General features: G+C 37.2%; 1 long non-coding RNA gene across 2 annotated transcripts in view; it reads left to right on the top strand.

Annotated features, from left to right (window-relative positions):
* Nucleotides 1-13029, top strand: part of LOC113611142 (uncharacterized) — an 83391-nt gene that overhangs the window by 38030 nt on the left and 32332 nt on the right. The window contains exon 4 of one of the 2 annotated variants that reach the window (XR_003429359.1): nt 4424-4660. The exons of the other annotated variant lie outside the window; for it this stretch is intronic. This is a non-coding gene — a long non-coding RNA (uncharacterized LOC113611142). Of the gene's footprint in view, nt 1-4423; nt 4661-13029 lie in introns of those variants that run through there. 2 annotated transcript variants of the gene reach the window in all.

The raw sequence follows: 13029 nt of genomic DNA, 5'->3' as shown, positions 1-13029 counted from the left end.
ATGCCCATAAACATCACTCTGGTGTGTCTCAAGGTGGATTTTCCCTGTTTCTTCTCTTTGACACTTTAAGGACCTTTTCAATCTGAAGTATTTCACCTTTAGAAAAAAATTCTGGAAAATATAACTTCATTATTTCTTCAGATATTCGCTCCTAGTCAAAGGCTTTGAGAAGCAGCCAAGTAAACACTGAGAATCCTTTTGACCCATGCTCTTGGAATATTTATTTACAAGGTTCAGTTTTGTAGATTAGATTTCTTTCTCTAAATCCAATCATGAAATGTCATTCTGTAATGAATGAAAAGGAAATGCTTTCTATTGGTTTTCAGTTTTCAGAATCAACATATAGACAAAGTGAAAAAATTTATCTTAGTTAGAGAATAAGATGCAAATTCTATAGACCTTGACAGTAAAATAATGGTATATCTGACTGAGTTTTGGAGAAGTAGAATGAGCTACAGAAGTACTAATATTTTACATGTTTATAGCAAGGAGTTAGGGAATGTAAATTAAAGAATGAGACGTTTAAGCAGATTACTTAAAATTTTCAAGTAAACCTAATAAAATAAAAATATAATAAAGACTGAATGGGGAGGGGAAGGTGCAGAAAACGAGCTAATTTCTCATTTTTTCTGCTAGAGACAACAATCAATAAAAGAAATAGAGGTGTAGTGGTATCAGCAATATTGTTATATGCTTATATAGATAACCTCGAGAAGATAACCTAGAATCTAGATAATCCTTGTTATTAAGGGGATAACGAAGGTAATCGCTAGAAGAACTAAAGCCAGAAATTGTATAAAAAATTGTCATCTATGGGGAATGGAATTGGGAGTGGGAGGCAGGAAGAAAGACTTGCTTTTCATTTTAAACCCCTCTGTATTTTTAAAATTTTTGTTTCTATTACACCTATTACCCTTATAATAAGAGCAAAATAGAAGCCTTTTTACTTAGAAAAGAATATCTGCCATTCTGGGGAAGGATAAATATTATCTTCACAATTTTTGCTACATTGTATTTTTATGGTTACATTTTTAAACAAAGTATTATCGGATTGTCTTCAGATTACCCCATCTCCTGATCATGACAGAAGGCCTATTGCTATTTTTATAAAATGAATGCTAGAATTCATTTTCTCAATTAGGTTAGCGATTTATGGACATTTGTGATTTCTGTCCAAACTACGATTCTTAATTTAAATTTTCCATCTGAATTGCCCTGGACTGTTACCATGGGGACAGTTATAGAAGTTCAAAAATAAAACTTAATAGATCTTTATATTCTGAAACCTCCAATATTAGTGAGGATTTATTTTCAAGTGCCTTCTGTTAGGGTATTTACTTATACCTTGGCTTCTTTTGCAGTTTATCTTTTTTCATAGTTACTATTCAGTGCATTTATTTCTCATAGCAACACTCATCTAGACATATTTAAAACTAATTGCCTGAGTCTGGAGGTGAACAGTTTTTCTATTCTATTTGTCCTTGTTCCAGTGAATGAATGTTAGATTTGTTGTTTTTTAAGATAATCCCTAGTCAGCAGGTTAATGTGCTTAGGATGCTACTGATCCGTGTGTTTTCTTGGATTGATAATAAAATAGAATACATTTTTCAAATAAGATTTTTGTCATTAAAAGCTTAAGCAAGCTACATAAAGAAAGAAAATAACACAGGATTGTAAAATTCAAATAATTAATCATATGTATACATAGTTATTTCCTTTTTAATCCTGGATTTAATTCCTTATTGTTTCCTGGTAGTGTTTACAATGATTTATGTTCACTCATATTTAGGGCAAAGGCACTTAAATTCAATCACCAAAGAAAGAGAATAAACATTTGAAGAAAGACCATTGCCATCGTATCTCAAATCTCAAATTATCCTAGTGCTATAAGTCAAATTCACTGAAGTCTTTGAGTATCAAAAGTCTACTCTGTGTCTGGTATTGTACAAAGTATTATGGAAAGTGAAAAAGAAATAGTAGTTCCTATCCTTGAAATGTTAACCATTTAGCTGTGGAGATGGAATTTAGATAAATGAAACAAATGTAATATAATACCTATCCTTCAGAGTTACAAATGTAAATATTCAAATAATTCAGAAATGGCAGATATGAAGGGGAGCCACGGTAGTAAAACCTAGTGATGGGAAAAGCATTTTTATCTCAGGTTTAAAGGGATTTTACGATTTAGATGTATCATTGACAAGCAAATGGCCATCTAAGAAAAAATAAGACTCTGGACATTTGGAAAGAGCATGGCTTATTTGCTTCCTAGAGGACACAGTGGTGTAGGGGAAATAGAATGTGTGATTAACAGCCCTCCCCCCGCCCCCCCCCTTTTTGTGGTGTAAATCCATTGGCACTACTTTTGTATGATTTACTCAAATGATGGTCATGGGGGGTTGTAGGTTTCCTTAAGTTTCCTTTCTGTTATCCCTGATCCTTCACTAAAGACATGTCACAAATTTCAATTTCCCATGTAATTAAGGGTTGATGGTGTGCTATGGGGAATTAAAGAGAAGTACCTGGTCAAAATTTATGGCAAAGTAGACAATGAATGGGCAGAGTTCTTTCTCTGAGGCCAGATGATGATAGTGGAGGTGGCCACTGGATGAGGGTAGCTATAACCAATGGTAAAGCAATTTTAGGAGGGTCATCAGCATCAAAGTAGCAGTGCTGGCCTGAGGGAGCAGCTGATGACAGGACATGAGAGCACGTGAGAGGTAGCACACTGGAAAATTGTCTGAAATCACTCAGGCACAGTTTGAAAGGGAGATGATTTCTAGCAATAAAACTAGCAGAAGCTCATTCCGACATATTTTGGGCCACATTTTTCACCATTATTTACTATTGTACTGGTTGCCTTTGCATTCCTTTATGTCTTTTACCACAACAAATAGGAAGGGTAAGTGATGTCCCAAGTCTCAATGAAATTCTGAGTAGTGGTAGGCACTTTGAATCTGGAGATAGAAAATAGTAACTAGCTAGTATTAGTAGATTTTTAAACATGGGGATTGTAGTAAGGTCTTAGATGCTTGATCTATAAAGTGAGAAGGTTGAGCAAAACAATCTCTATTTATTTTTCTTATAAAAAGCTATTAGTCAACCCATTACCTAGCGATATATTTTCTGTCCATCTGCAATGTCAAAGGAAAGATCATTGATTCACTCTACTTTCTGCCCTCCACTCTCAAATTCAACCTTAAAAATGTATTCACATAAGGAACTTCGCTGGTGGCACAGTGGTTAAGAATCCGCCTGCCAATTCAGGGGACATGGGTTCGAGCCCTGGTCCAGGAGGATCCCATATGCCGCGGAGCAACTTAAGTCCGTGCACCACAACTACTGAACCTGTGCTCTAGAGCCCACGAGCCACAACTACTGATGCCTGGGTGCCTAGAGCCCGTGCTGCACAGCAATAGAAGCCAGCACAATGAGAAACCCACGCACCGCAATGAAGAGCAGCCCCTGCTCACCACAGCAACGAAGACGCAACACACCAAGAATAAATAAATAAATTTAAAAAATATATATATAGTTGCCCTTCAATAAATATTAAAAAAAATGGATTCACATAAAACTTTGAAAATTGTCACTTGATTTAGCTTTCCTGAAGAACATGCTGATTGAGTTTATTATTCTTAATCTGTGTTTTAAAAAGATTAACACAAAGCCAGATCTGTATTTCAACTTCATTGTCCCTTGTGATAAATCAGTACCTGAAAACCGTCACTTGAATGATTGCTGTACAACCTAGAATAAATGAAAGAAAACAATCTGTTTTTCTATATAAAGGAAATACATGTTTATTGTACAAAATATTGTAAAGTATAAGGGAGACAAAGTTATCCACAATCTAAAAAAAATATATAGCCAGAAACCTATATTTTATAAATGACAAGAGATAACATCTTTCTGCCTTTCAGTGCTGATGGTTTCCTATGCTGAATGTATCTTTGACTATGTGTATAATTATTTCCTTAGTTTACCTACACAAAAGGGAACATATGGGTCAAAAAATATGAACACAGTTAAAACTCTAGACTAAAATAGCATCAAAATTTCCTTCTAGAAAAGTTTTACCAGTTTACATTCCTACAAAAGTATGAATGTTTGTCCTCACATTTTCTTGCAAGTACGGAACAAGTAATTTGTCATTTTGATAGGTGAAAATATTATTTTATTATAATTGTATTCTGTACTTCTTTGGTAATAGTTTTATATGTTTTGCCTATTTTTAAAAATTGGTTTGCTTTATTTTATTAAGTTTTGAGAGTTCCTTATATATTCTTAATCTAGATCCTTTATCAAGTATGTGATTTGTAAGTGTTTTCTCAGTTTGTAGCTTTTCTTTTCATTTTCTTAACAGTATCTTTTGAAGAGCCTTATTATTATGCTTATATTTGATGCCTTTGTATCACTTTAGTTAAAATTAAAAGAAGAAAGAGAGAAGAGGTAGAAAGAGAGAGAAGAGAGACGAGAGAGAAGAAAACTGGTTGCTTTAGGTTATGTGCTCAACTGTTGGCTATGGAAAGATGGCATTTTGATATTTTCACCAAGATTGCACATAATAGACAAGGTTGCCCACTCTCACCACTATTATTCAACATAGATTTGGAAGTTTTACCCATAGCAATCAGAGAAGAAAAAGAAATAAAAAGAATCCAGGGCTTCCCTGGTGACGCAGTGGTTGAGAGTCCGCCTGCCGATGCAGGGGTCACAGGTTCGTGCCCCAGTCTGGGAAGATCCCATATGCCGCAGAGCGGCTAGGCCCATGAGCCATGGCCACTGAGCCTGCGCGTCCGGAGCCTGTGCTCCGCAACGAGAGAGGCCACAACAGTGAGAGACTCGTGTACTGCAAAAAAAAAAAAAAAAAAAAAAAAAGAATCCAACTCAGAAAAGAAGTAAAGCTGTCACTGTTTGCAGATGACATGATACTATACATACAGAATCCTAAAGATGCTACCAGAAAACTACTAGAGCTAATCAATGAATTTGGTAAAGTAGCAGGATACAAAATTAATGCACAGAAATCTCTTGCATTCCTATACACTAATGATGAAAAATCTGAAAGTGAAATTAAGAAAACACTCACATTTACCATTGCAACCAAAAGAATAAAATATCCAGGAATAAACCTACCTAAGGAGACAAAAGACCTGTATGCAGAAAATTATAAGACACTGATGAAAGAAATTAAAGATGATACAAATAGATGGAGAGATATACCATGTTCTTGGATTGGAAGAATCAACATTGTGAAAATGACTCTACTACCCAAGGCAATCTACAGATTCAATGCAATCCCTATCAAACTACCACTGGCATTTTTCACAGAACTAGAACAAAAAATTTCACAATTTGTATGGAAACACAAAGACCCCAAAGAGCCAAAGCAATCTTGAGAAAGAAAAATGGAGCTGGAGGAATCAGGCTCCCTGACTTCAGACTATACTACAAAGCTACAGTAATCAAGACAGTATGGTACTGGCACAAAAACAGAAATATAGATCAATGGAACAGGATAGAAAGCCCAGAGATAAACCCACACACATATGGTCACCTTATCTTTGATACAGGAGGCAAGAATATACAATGGAGAAAAGACAGCCTCTTCAAAAAGTGGTGCTGGGAAAACTGGACAGCTACATGTAAAAGAATGAAATTAAAACACTCCCTAACACCATACACAAAAATAAACTCAAAATGGATTAAAGACCTAAATGTAAGGCCAGACACTATTAAACTCTTAGAGGAAAACATAGGCAGAACACTCTATGACATAAATCACAGCAAGATCCTTTCTGACCCACCTTCTACAGAAATGGAAATAAAAGCAAACATAAACAAATGGGACCTAATGAAACTTAAAAGCTTTTGCACAGCAAAGGAAACCATAAACAAGATGAAAAGACAACCCTCAGAATGGGAGAAAATATTTGCAAATGAAGCAAGTGATGAAGGATTACTCTCCAAAATATACAAGCAGCTCATGCAGTTCAATATCAAAAAAAACAAACAACCCAATCCAAAAATGGGCAGAAGACCTAAATAGACATTTCTCCAAAGAAGATATACAGATTGCCAACAAACACATGAACGAATGCTCAACATCATTAATCATTAGAGAAATGTAAATCAAAACTACAATGAGATATCATCTCACACCAGTCAGAATGGCCATCATCAAACAATCTACAAACAATAAATGCTGGAGAGGGTGTAGAGAAAAGGGAACCCTCTTGCACTGTTGGTGGGAATGTAAATTGATACAGCCACTATGGAGAACAGTATGGAGGTTCCTTAAAAAAAACTGAAAATAGAACTACCATACGACCCAGCAATCCCACTATTGGGCATATACCTTGAGAAAGCCATAATTCAAAAAGAGTCGTGTACCAAAATGTTCATTGCAGCTCTGTTTACAATAGCCAGGACATGGAAGCAACCTAAGTGTCCATCAACAGATGAATGGATAAAGAAGATGTGGTGCATATATACAATGGAATATTACTCAGCCATAAAAAGAAAAGATATTGAGTTATTTGTAGTGAGGTGGATGGACCTAGAGTCTGTCATACAGAGAGAAGTATGTCAGAAAGAGAAAGACAAATACCGTATGCTAACACATATGTATGGAATCTAAAAAAAACAAAAAACGGTCATGAAGAACCTAGGGGAAAGACGAGAATAAAGACACAGACCTTCTAGAGAATGGACTTGAGGATACAGGGAGGGGGAAGGGTAAGCTGGGACAAAGCAATAGAGAGAGGCATGGACATATATACACTACCAAACGTAAAATAGATAGCTAGTGGGAAGCAGCCGCATAGCACAGGGAGGGCAGCTCGGTGCTTTGTGACCACCTAGAGGGGTGGGATAGGGAGGGTGGGAGGGAGGAAGATGCAAGATGGAAGAATTATGGGGACATATGTATATGTACAACTGATTCACCTTTTTTTTTTTTTTTTTTTTTTTTTTGATACGCGGGCCTCTCACTTCTGTGCCCTCTCCCGTTGCGGAGCACAGGCTCCAGACACGCAGGCTCAGCGGCCATGGCTCACGGGCCCAGCCACTCCGCGGCATATGGGATCTTCCCGGACCGGGGCACGAACCCGTGTCCCCTGCATCGGCAGGCGGACTCTCAACCACTGCGCCACCAGGGAAGACCAGATTCACCTTTTTATAAAGCAGAAACTAACACACCATTGTAAAGGAATTATACTCCAATAAAGATGTTTAAAAAAAAACAGATTTCACATAATGGATATTCATCAAAAGGAACAAGAAAAGGGTTATGGTTGTTATATGATTTCATTTGAGGAAAGATATGGACCCTTTTGGTAGAAAATGCACAAATGCAGTGAATGATGCATTTTGAATACAGTTACTTAAGAAGACTCTGAATTGCACAGGAACCCAGAAAGATTTGGAAAAGCAGTGGCATTGCTAAATTAAAACCTCTCTTCATAGTCTTTTTTTTCACATCTCTCAGAATTTCTATGGTTATCAAATCATAGCTGCCCAGCTAAATTAAACTTTGGCTTTCCACTATTTTTTTGTGTAAATCCAGCCTTGATTGAAAATCACTGCATAATGCCAGGTTCTTTGTGGGCAAAAAGTTCTAGTGATATTGGCAGAATTATTGGGGATGAACTCATCAAGGTTCAGATTTCATAATATCCGAAGCTTTCATGATATCCTTTAAAACCAGAAGCTAAAAAAGGCAAGTCAATAGTTGAAATTCAAGTAGACACAGAATATTGGTCATACCTTATAATGGTCTTTGTGATACTCCAATTCTTCTAGTCAAAGAAATCAATGAGTGAAGATATAGACTTGTTTAGGAACTTAAGCCCAAATAAACATATTATCTCTGCTTCCCTGTGGTACCAAACCCCCATACTACTTTATGTTCAGTACCAACATTATAAGCACATGTTCTGCTTTTCTCTAGATTGAAAAAGTCAACCCCTGCCCCTCCCCCCAAAAAACTGGAAGTTCAACAATTTTTTGGGCAGTTATGCCTTGGAGATTTACTGAGACACCCTCCTATTTTCCACAGCTTCTTAGTTAGGAACTTCAGTACTGTAAATTTTTCTTATCTAATATGTGGGTGACCTTTTGCTATGTTTTCAAGATGAGGTGGGCTTAAAGATTAGCTTCTGCATACTTACTATTTTAACTTTTAAAGGTTATATCATTTCCAAAGAAAAATTACAATTTCCTCAGAACAGAGTCCATTGTCCAGAATATAATTTATTCTAAGGAGAGTAAATTTTTCATGCTTGACAGATTACAAGCCATTCAAAACTTTCCTAGACAGATTACTAAGAGACAATTAACAGATTTTCTGGTTTTCACTAGCTACTGCGAGTCACATCTCCATATAACTTGTTTAGTCCTTGGTAACTGAAACTCTTTCCTGAGAATCTAAATATTAGCAGCTGTTTTGTGACTTCTTCAAAAGCCTTATATTCTGGGTCTTCTGAACTACAAAACTTCCTACCTATTTCTACATCAATGCCCTGGGATACTCTCTTAATGTTCTGATACAAACCCATGGGAACCATCACAGACCAAGTGTTTATTTCAGCCTTTACCTAGACCCATATCTCCTCGTCTAAGCAGCAGCCGCCAAACAAGTAGAACATTATAGTGACTTGGTTTCAGGATCTTCCTTAAACATGATGGTATCTCATACTGTGTAATCTTTACTACTTGCTGAAAACAGATGACATTATTCAGCAAGCGGGCTTACTTCCAATGAAATTTTATTGCTTTTTTCTTACACATTGTATCCATCATTGTAGTATTTTAAATTCTAGTATTACCCAGAAAAGGGAATTCCATGGCTGTCTAGAGTCTGTTCAAGAACTGACTATGCCTTGAACGGATTTGTTATAAACATCCATAGAAAATCCTGGCTTAGTATTGTTTATTGATGAGTCAACTCTTACTTGTGAAACTGGGAAATATTAGACAAGATATGTCATGACATATCTCATTTCACTCTTAGGATATGACCCTTCATCCGAAGTAAATTTAGCCCAGATGGTCAAATTCTTTTGTACTTGCCAATTGATAAGAGACAAGAGTTAATATATACACTTATAGAAGGTAGGCTGTTGGAGTGGTCCATGATTTTGGAATGCTTTGGAAACAAAGGAGATTTTTAAAAATTATGGTTATGTATCTGTGTAGACACATATATATCTTAGTCCATTTGGGATTCTATAACAAAAATACCATAGACTGGGTGGCTTAAACAACAAACATTTATTTCTCACAGTTCTGGAGGTTGGGAAGTCCAAGTCCAAGGTGCCTATAACCATCACCATGATCTATTTCCAGGACTTTTTCATCATCCCAAACAGAAATTATATCCCCATTAAACAATGACTCCTCACTGCCCACTCTTCTCAGCCCTGGTAACCTCTATTCTACTTTCTGTCTCTATGAATTTTCCTATTCTAGGTACCTCATATAAGCAGAATCATACAATGTTTTTTCTTTTGTGTCTGGCTTACCTCACTTAGCATAACATAACATTAAGGTAAATATATTAATATAAACATAAAGTATTTTCCACAGTGGCTGCAACACCTTACATTCCTGCTAGTAATGCATGAGGGTTCCAATTTCTTCACATCCTTGCTAGCACTTGTTATTTTCCATATTTTTAATAATATCCATCCTAAGGAGTGTGAAGTAGTAACAGTAAAGGTTTTTCACCTTAGCAGTTAACTCAGTTAAAAATGATTAACAGGGCTTCCCTGGTGGCGCAGTGGTTGAGAGTCCGCCTGCCGATGCAGGGGACACGGGTTCGTGCCCCGGTCCAGGAAGATCCCACATGCCGGGGAGTGGCTGGGCCCGTGAGCCATGGCCGCTGAGCCTGCGCGTCCGGAGCCTGTGCTCTGCAATGGGAGAGGCCACAGCAGTGAGAGGCCCGCGTACCGCAAAAAAAAAAAAAAAAAGATTAACAGATTAAGTAACTTCTAAATGCTCTAGTACTTCCTAAGGAGTTGGCTGTCATAAAGGTTGAAGCCATGCAAAAACAGCATGGAGGAACAAAAAAACCCCTAGATAATCAATATGGCAGGCAGGCCTCACTAAGGTTCTGGCTCCCGTGATGTCCCTAGAAACCAATTCTTTTGAGAGGTTGAAGGAAGTTTTTATGGAATGGCAGTGATTGGCTCCAGAATATGAAGAGTTATTGGAAAAATTCCAGTTGTAAATTACATGAAGATAATCTCTGACACTTCAAAGTGGATACTCGGTGTCACTCAAGGACTTTAACTAGAACCTTGACAAAAATTTCACATGAAATTACCTACCATAAGAAGTACAAATTGACTACTATAGTCAGTCAACACTGATGGGGAAATTTTTACTAAGATTGTACGTGTTTGTAAGGATGGACATGGACAAGAACCCAGGCTTCTAGGTCCCCATGGACATTTTTGAAGGAGTTCAAATAACTGCCTCCTTCTATGGGTTTTTAATATGTCCTTCTGATCATTGTTTGCTTATTCTTAGAGTGGATGAAACATTTCCTTCCTGGAGAGCTATGTTCTGACGGTAGCAAACACACTGTTGATTTTATGTTCCCAACCTGGGGAGGTCCAATCAATCTCTCCAGTGATAGAGGCACTCATTTTAATGGGACTGTTAGAAAATTTTGTAAAGCCTTGAACTTATTCAGAAACTTCATTGTTCTCATCTCCTCGAACCTCAAGAAAATGAGACAGAATTAATGATATTTTAAAACTGAAGCTAGCAAAACTGACACTTCTGGGCTTCCTCTGACTCTCAAGATCCTGAGGTTCACACCCTCTGGCACTCATCAATTCTTACCATGTGAACTTGTTACAAGTTACCCTATGACATTGCTTCCCTGGTTTTGGACTCTACTTCAGACATACACGGCAAATTACTGCAAACCATTCATGCTATATATCCATTCTTATTGCAACAGATTCAAGTTGTCTTTCCTTTACATCCTCCTAAGCAACTCTATATGGGCTAAAACCTGGAGACTTCCTCTTCAGGAAAAAGACACAAGAGGGGAAAACAAAACTGTTAGGAGGCATGTTGGAAAGAACTTTATCAGATACTTCCAGCCACTCTAACGGCAGTTAAACTCTACAGTGTAGAGCCCTAGATTTATGTCTTCTAGTTAAAAAGACACAGGATTTCACCCTCGGTATTAGTTATCTATCACTGAGGAGCAAATTATTCAACAAATGACCCCCAGATTTGGTGACTTAAAACAGTAAACATTTGTTATTCCACATAATTTCTGAGGGTCAAGAATTGAGAATGACATAGCTGGTGATTTTGGATCAGGGTCTCTCACGAGGTTCCAGTCAAGCTATCAGCTGGGGCTGCAATCATCTGAAGTCCTGACTGGACTAGACTATCCATTTCCAAGATTATTCACATGACTGTCGGCTAGGAGCCCTCAGTATCTCATCAGTGGACCTCTCTATATGGTTGCATGCGACATGGCAACTGGCTTTCTCCAGAGCAAAAATGATTGGAGACAAGAGAGAAAGAGAGGAAGAGAGGGAGAGAGAGAGAACACAACCAAGAAGGAAGCCAGTGTGTTTTATCATTTAATCTCATAAGTGACATACCATCACTTCTGCCATAATCTATTAATCACACAGACCAAACCTGGTACAGTGTGGGACTACACAAGGGTGTGAATACCAAGAAGTGGTAGGCAACAATACCCACTGATACCTGGAGTGCCATTCTAATGTCTATTATAAAACTGAGGTTTCTTAGAATCCTTAGCAGCAGATGGTCTTTGAAAGGAGACAGCTTCCACCAAGAGTTTTGAATGAAGAAGACGGCTGCATGACATGAATAGCTTCTACTTCAGAGCTATGGAACAGATTCTAAAGGACTGGAGCCACAGATTGTCATTCTTTAATCTACATGCTTTTGTTATTTAATTTTTTAGCCATTTCCCCCTTTTTTTCTGGCTTAAAAATCCGAATTTTAAAGAAACACACTTGTTATTTTTTAACTATGTTTAACTGTGTTTTTTTTAACTATGTTACTAATGAGTTCTCTGTGATCAACATTGCTTTCTTCCATCTTATTCACACCTAATATAAGTCCAATATCTGGATGCAATTTGTTCATGATTTGGATTTGGGTAAAACATACAATTGAACCAATGGCTGAACTTGTAACCATTTTCTCCATGTCAACTAGCTCCCTTTCGTTCCAGTTCTTTACAATTAAAAAATGTGGTTTCATCAATCATATGACTCAATTACTAATGTGTGGTTTTTGTTGCTGTTTTTTTTTTTGTGGAAGATAGCACATCAAGCAGATAACCAAAAACGAAAACACCCTGTTATGTCATACCTAGGAAGATAGAAAGGGAGGATTATGTAATACCCAGGTATCACTTGTAGGAGCACATCTCTGTATAACTGAACTTAAGAGGTAAGACTCAGAAAGGGAACCTGTATAATTTATTTAACATCTGTCTCATGTTTATAGCCCTTCCAAACAAGGTTTACCATGTAGGAAATCTTTGGATTTCCTATAAACAGAACATTTCATCTATTTCATGACATCTTTACTATATATTCACCCACATAGTACCTAATACTTTTGAATACTGCTGAAACTATATAAGACTTGGCATCCACCCATGGGTATTTTGCCTAAGAATTTGTCATTGGGCAGCCCCCTACCATAGGTATTGAATTTGTGGCACAAAAGCCTACTGACTACTACCAACGAATCAGACAGCTACTTCTTATATTAGTGAATTGATACCTGTTTCAGGGTAGTCAGGAGTCTACGATACTACTGAGGCTACATTTTGGTCCACTATTTGACACTCTCAGGAAAGGAGATAATTATATACCTTGTTTCAAGCAGGAGAAAAAAAAAACTGAGCTTCTCTTGAGATCTGAAAGCTTAACTACTCAAGGGACATTAGGGATGATTTTCTTCTGTCCTTAAGCCTCTTTATATCACTCTACTAGAGGCATGGATGGTAAA

Source organism: Aethalodelphis obliquidens, unplaced genomic scaffold (assembly GCF_003676395.1).
Source record: "Aethalodelphis obliquidens isolate GAN/ISIS:26980383/991018 unplaced genomic scaffold, ASM367639v1 scaffold3, whole genome shotgun sequence".
NCBI classification, from domain to species: Eukaryota; Metazoa; Chordata; class Mammalia; order Artiodactyla; family Delphinidae; genus Aethalodelphis; species Aethalodelphis obliquidens.
Note: the sequence above shows the minus strand (reverse complement) of the source record. Positions and strands in the feature narration are given on the sequence as shown.